Here is a 7,386-nt window from a genome sequence, read left to right as displayed (position 1 = left end):
AAATTGGAAAAAATTTTCTTTTAATGCATCTCCACAATGCTGGGAATGTGAAAATGATCATTCGCCGCATCCACTTTTGGATGGATCCACAGCTATGATCCGTGGATCCTTTATAACGATCATTTTTAATGATTTTTGGCACCTTATCATGTTTGAAAGGTTTGTTGCTACCTCTTAGCATCCAGAATGCAAGTAAATCTATCTGATCATTATGCGGCCTTTGTTAGATACACTTTTACCATAAAACAACCAGTCTTAGACAAATCAATGAGTTTGAATCATTTGATCCTTTCTTAAAACTTGATATTTGCTGGTCGCGGCCGGATGACAGATGACATGCTAATTCTTAAATCATTTGATCTCCCCTCCCCCCCATCTGGTCGCTGCCAAATTGCGATAAGAAAGCTGTGACTTGGCCAAGGCCAAATCGAAGAGGGAGGAAGAGAAGAGAAGTGGGGAGTGGTAGGGAAGGGAGGGGACGAGGAAGAGCGAAGGAGAGGGAGAAGGAAGAAAGGGGAGGAGGAGAAGGAGGAAGAGGGATGAGGAGGAGAAAGGAGGAGGGTGGGGGTGGTGGTAGTGGTGGGTGATAGTATTAATTTTTAAAAAGTATCCTAAAAATTTTTTAATTTTAAAAGGTACCCCAAAATATGTTTCAAAAATCCCTCCCAAAACACCACAAAAAATCTAGAATAAAAATTTTTCTCTAGTAAAATATTTTAAAAATACTCCCAAAAATAGTTAATCCAAACATAGTTGTTTTCAAATTTTTATTATAATATTTGTATACCTTGATAACCATTTAATGGTTCAAATAATTTTACAAGATACTGACTTTATTTGAAACTCAATTCATAACCTATTCAAATGCAAAAAAAAAAAAAAAAAAAAAACTTAATTTACAAATAGTTTGTATTTCGTATATTGTAAAGAGAATTTAATTAGTTGTTTAATTATCAATGAAAGCAAAAAAATGATAGAACTCATTACCAATTAATTATTAATAATGAAAAAAATTATATACGTACTTTATTCCAGATTTGAGATTGACTATACAAAAGAGAACAAGTATATGAGATATAAGTGACATGAACTAATGAAATAGAAAAAGAAGTTTAATTAGAATATTATCTATTTAATACAATTTCATTCTAATTTTCTTCTCAATTCATGCTAAAACCCTTAATATCACTATTTAAAATGTATGGGAATATTAAAGGACCTAAAGCAACCTGAGAGGGACGAATTAGGCTGTTTACAAATCAAGAAAATAACTGCAAAATGTCACCCAATTATCTATCTAATAATAACTTAAGTGATCACAAATTCAAGCATACAAAGTAATAGTAGAGATGAAACCATTTAACCACACAATAGAATAAAAGAGAAATAAATAATAAAATAAAAGAAATACAAATCAATCACACTCTAGAGTTTCTTTCAAATTTAGAGTTGATTCTTCCACTAGTAGCGTATGCAATTGATGACGTAGCAAACCATCTTATATATAAAAAAAAAAAATTCATTTTTTGCTCACTCTAAATACCTTTCAATTGAGCCAAAGAGTTTTACAACTTCAATTAAGTTAATCTTTACTATATTATAATTAAATATCTCTAACCAATTAAGAACTGCTACACTTTTCAACCTCATCAAAATTACAAGTACACCCATATACAAGAATATTTTCCCTAAAAGTCATTCTTTCAAAACTTCAAATTTTGTAGGCAAAAATCTTTCTAATGCTCAAACTTGGGAGTATTACTAGATAGTAAAATTTTGATCCAAAAGTTTCTTTAACGGTTAAAAAACTAGCTATTGGAGTTGTCGAATGTCCGATCCAAAATCTCTGCATTTGAACCATAGTTCGATCCTTCTTTGGAATCTCTTTGTTGAAATATTCCGACGGCCAATGTAGTGTCTAATAGAAACAAAGAGTTTAATGAACTTATCCACCGTTTGATAGACATGTGATGCATCCAACCCATTGCCCGATCATCAAAGTTGGCATTTCCTTCATTCTTCAGGCAACTGATCCTTCTAACCAATGTCTAAAGCTGCATCTGATACTATGCGACGATCTTCATTTTTTCTTATTTTTCATCCTTTCTTTTCCCAAATGTTTGAGTATTTATTCTAGCAAAAATTTGCACTAAAAACATTAGTCCAAATCATTATTTTGGCTTGTTAATATCAAAATTAAGGATTGATCAATCTAGATTTTCAAATATAAGGATTCAAAATCAAAACATTAAGGATCAAAAGTGCAAAGTTAATATTGTTGATTGATGACAATTTGATGTTGATCATTAGTCATTATTGAATTTTCATTAGTTGTTCTGAATATGCCTAAACTTAGAAATTTTAGGGACTAGGTTTGCTTTATAGAAAACATTACGAATCAATTCAGAACATAGACAAAACATTAGAAACTAAAATTGCAATTCTTCCAAAATTAAATCCTGTGAAGGGAAAAAGAGAAAGTTAAAAGTATAACCTTGGAAGTAGATTTTTGAACATTTTGAGCATGAACATGTCTAAGTATAACCTTGAAAGAAGATTCTTGAGATGACCTAAAAAACATGTTAGTGAACTAAATTAGTCCTTTTTATTTGGGGATCAACACCATTAATTCGTTTTAGACTGATACTAATTATTAGAGCACATGTTTGCCATTTGTAGCCACCTGGAGAATCCAAGGATTTCCATCCCAGATGACCCAAATTATGCCTAAATGTATGGACATAGTCAACGGGTTGCTAAATTTCACGTGTAATGAGCATGGTGAAATAGCTAAATTACAATCGAAGAACTACAATGTTTGCTGTTATGAGGTATGGAGATATCTCATAAATAAAACGTCGGGATCACCTTTCCTCTATTAGGTCTTAACAAATTGGACTCAAATGAGATGAATCTAAGAGTTTAGGGCATAATATATCTAAAGCTTAAGTTCTAGATGCAAAGTGAGAATATGATATAAGTTAGGGAGTTCTAAGTGAAATTATTCATTTTATTTAGGGTAAAAACCCTCAACAGCTACTAAACTATTGGTCGGATCATATTTTGGCAATCAAATTATTTTCATCAGTAATTGGCCACTAAATAACATAATCAGAAAAACCCGTGACCATTTGGTAGATAATTGCTTTTAATTTGTGAAATTAGCAGTTAATATGTGAAATAGGGTCGCGGAGTTGTTAGACAAAATTGCCCCCACACTTTGCCATGTGTACCACTAATTTCACAAATTAAGAGCAATTATCGACTAAATGGTCATAAGTTTACTGATTAAGTTATTTAGTGGCCAATTACTGACGAAAAATAGTTTGATGGTCAAAACATGATTCGACCAATAATTTAGTGGCCGCTGAAGTTTTTTGTCCTTTTATTTATATGCAATTGCTACATTCTCACATGGAATGCATGTTCCTTATTTCTGCTAGTATCACTTACTTAATTGTTGAATTCAAATGGTAAATATTTGAGAATTTAGGGTGCAATGTTCCAACATAAATTTAAGGAACAAAGTGAGAATTGGGTATAAATAAGGCGATGCAAAGAAAATTAGCCTTTCTGTTTACCTCTACCTTTTGGCAATGACTCAAACAGTTTTAAGCAGGTTCTGGCCTTGGGATCACAAATTCCATTTTACGTTGGGGCACTATCGGAATCCAAAGCATGCAAGGATTTGTCGTAAAATATCAAAGATCAGCAAAATATCAAAAGTCAATTCAAGATAATTGTTGAGTTCTGAAGCTATAAAGACTGTTTGAGTGTTTTCTTTGAATGCTAGGAGTTTCATATTTGCTTTGAAATTTTAGTAGGTAGATTAGGTATAAATAATGAGCTTGAAGCATTATCATGGCTTAGGTTGAATATTTAGAACATGTTAAATATTTTAAACGCAATGCCCACCCTCAGTGGAATCAAAGTCTTATTATCCAATGCTTTTTAATTTTCCCCTTATTCTAGCATACATCTTAGGTCCTCCAACACACTTTGGATCCTTCTTGTACATAACGCTCCCTGCAAGAAATAAATGAATTTTTATAAATAAATATATAAATCATGTACACATGATTATATTTATGGTCAGTAAATACTAGTATTGTACTCGTATAATATATGTTCATATGTCTAACTCCAACAAATCTTTTTTTTTTTGTATATTTTAATAAACCTTGAAAAAAGACTCTTGTTTTACAAGAAATCATATAAAACAGGTTTTATATGTTTGGTGTACTTCACAAATAATACTTCAAATTTTGAAAAACTTTAAATTTTGTATAGTGATAATGATGTATATTCCATACATAAACAAAATGGTACATACAACATAATTTCTCTGAATTTATACATAGAACACTAATAAGATGGTAAAATTATTGATTAAAAATTTCATACGCGGAGATTAGAGTTATAATTACTATTAGCATACCATAATCTGTGAGATTCACAGAAAATTTATCCCTATTTTTGGTTCCGTGACTTTCAAATATACTCATATATTTTCAGGCAAATAGAAATGCTTGTTCTACGAAGCTCGCACTTTCATTTTGAACTTTTAATCATTTTATTGAAAAAAAATTGTATAATAGGCGTGCATATTATATTTTGTATAATGCCTCTTATTTCATTAACTAGGATTATATCAAGTATTATCGAATTTCATGACTGTTCATAAATATTTTTAAAAGAAAAGCGAAAAAATTCCTACCCGCCGTGGGTACTCCATTTCTGCACCTGGTGGAGCCAATGTCTTACTAGTATCCATACAAGAATAATGGTAGTCACTTCAAAATCCCATGCAACATAAATTGATGCTCCTAACAATATAATCTTGGAATGCAAGCACATAGCTTGGATTTAAATATTTCTTCCGTGTTATAGTTTATTCGCTTGGGGCTAATTTAGGGTTGCCATGACTTATAAAAAAATATTCAAGTAGCAGACCTTTTGGTTAAAATACTTATTAAGGTTTTAATCATATTGTTTGGAGTCATACTTAAATAATTACCTTTTCTATATGAGGATGTGCAATTTGGAATTTCTAAAACATATTTATCTTTTCATTTAATTCAAAGTTTATAATACAATTATTAAAGTTAAACTTTACTTTTTGAAACACAAAAGTTACTCTAAAAACACCAATTTGTGCTAAAAGTGCTTTAATGTCCAAATGCTTTAATCCTAAATTCAAGAAATGGTGCTCACCAAATACATTAAGGGTCAGTTTGGAGTTGCAATGGCTCATGGAAAGCACTTCAGTTAGTAGAGTTTTTGGTCAAAATACTTATTAAGTATTTAATCATATTGTTTGGGTGCATACTTGCATAAGTACTTTTTCTATTTGGTAATGTGCAATTTTGAATTTCTAAAACATATTTATCTCTTCATTTAGTTCAAAATTTAAAATAAAATTGTTAAAGTTAATTTTTTATTTTTTAAAACACAGAAACTGCTCTAAAATTACTAATTTTGAACTTATGCTAAAAGTGCTTTAGTAATCAAAAGCTGCACCCCTAAATTCAAGGAATGATGCTCACCAAACACGTTAAAAGTGTTTTTATCCTCCAAAAGTACTTTTCAACAAAAAGCACTGCAACCTCAAACAGATTCTAAAAATGATGTTCTTCTATAAAAGTTTTTTTTAGCAAAAGCACTGCAATCCCAAACATAGAGACCTTTTGCTTGCATTTTCAGAGTTCAAATTATATGTTAAGATTGTTTTATATAATTTTCTTTAAGTATATGGAAAAGAATAAGTATTCAAATTCTATTGCACAAACAATAATTAACAAGCATTTTAGTGCTAATAATTTAGATTTGGATGTATATGTAAATTTTTAAATTTGCTGTATCTGTTGCATGTCTGATGTATCTTTTGCCATTAGTGTAAATTTAGTACATGAAGTTATATTATGATTTTTTATTTAAAAGAGAAAGAAAAATTTGTTCAAATTGTCCCATACATTTCGTTAAATAAATTTTTTCTTCTTTCACTTTTAAAATAATAACTTTACGTCCTTTACAAATTTAAATTAGTAAAATTTGATTCCAACTTAAATTTTTGACCACTTTTTTTTATCTAAAAATCACCACGTGGCTAACATGCAGTTACTTGTATGTGCAAAAAAGTCAGATCCCATATCTTTAGTGGCAAAAATGAATATAGACCGGATCAGATCCCATTTTTTTGAAAAAAAATGAATATGGTTAGAGACAAATCCTATTTTTCAAGAATAAAAATGAATATAGATCGAGTTATTTATTTAACTACTGATGGGTTCTAACCTTTTTGTCTTTAAAAAAATAATCATGTATAGGTTACGTGATGTGTGCGTTTGGATTACAATTTTTCAAAGAAAATTTGTTACATTTTTCGTGAACACATTTTTCAATCATCTTTTTACGTCACATGTATCAAATTACTACAATAATTTTTCTATAAAAAATAAATCCAAACAAAACCACATGCTTAACTTTGTGAAAGATGTAAAGTTATTATTTTAAAAGTGAAGAACGAAAATTTTGTTTAGTAAGATGTAATGGATGTTTTGAGCGGTCCTCCTTTCAAAAAGTCTAGATACGTGAAAGTCAACATCCAATAATATGACCATTTTGAAATTTGGTCTTAACCAAAATCAAGCTGAAAACAACCAAAGCCGAATCCTATGTAGATTTTGATTCGATAGTTTTTTTATTTAAGACTTTTAAGGGCAAATGGTATACTGTTCCCAGGACACGCTTCACAACCAATCATCTAATAAAGGCGAAAACTCCAATCATGGCTATTCCAAAAGTTTTCAAATACCAAATGTAGTCTTGTACTGTAGAATTTTTTAAGTGTACGCTAAAAACTCTAGGGCAGATCACATTTACCTCAGACATTTACCAATAGCAATATTCTACTAATCAATTGAATTAATTGCAAACATAGTGTCTAATCAAATTCTCATATAATTGTTTTATCAGATAATTTTTTGTCTCCCTATAATTTAAAAGTTGCTGTAATTAAAACCATAGTTTTATATGGTGTCACAACAACAGTCTTTCAATCAGAGGTGCAGTTTCTTTGGCCACTTCTTTTCATATTAATATTCAAAACCTCAAATTTCATTTTTCAAGTAAAAAAATCATAACTTTAGATCCACATCTAAGAGTTAACTGTTAAGGTTTTTATACAAAAACAACCACTTAAACATTAATAGTAGAAATACAAGATAGCCAGTTATCTAGAAGTAAGATTAAAATTGAATATCATATTATGAATACAAAAATTTTGAAGCAAAAAAAATACAAAGTTTTACTACTAATAGAGTCTAGCCCAATTCGATTATTTTACACCAAAAAAGAAAAGAGGAGGGAGAAAGAGGTTTTCTCAAT

Source organism: Coffea arabica, chromosome 1c (genome assembly GCF_036785885.1).
Source record: "Coffea arabica cultivar ET-39 chromosome 1c, Coffea Arabica ET-39 HiFi, whole genome shotgun sequence".
Lineage (NCBI taxonomy): Eukaryota > Viridiplantae > Streptophyta > Magnoliopsida > Gentianales > Rubiaceae > Coffea > Coffea arabica.
This window is presented reverse-complemented; position numbering follows the sequence as displayed.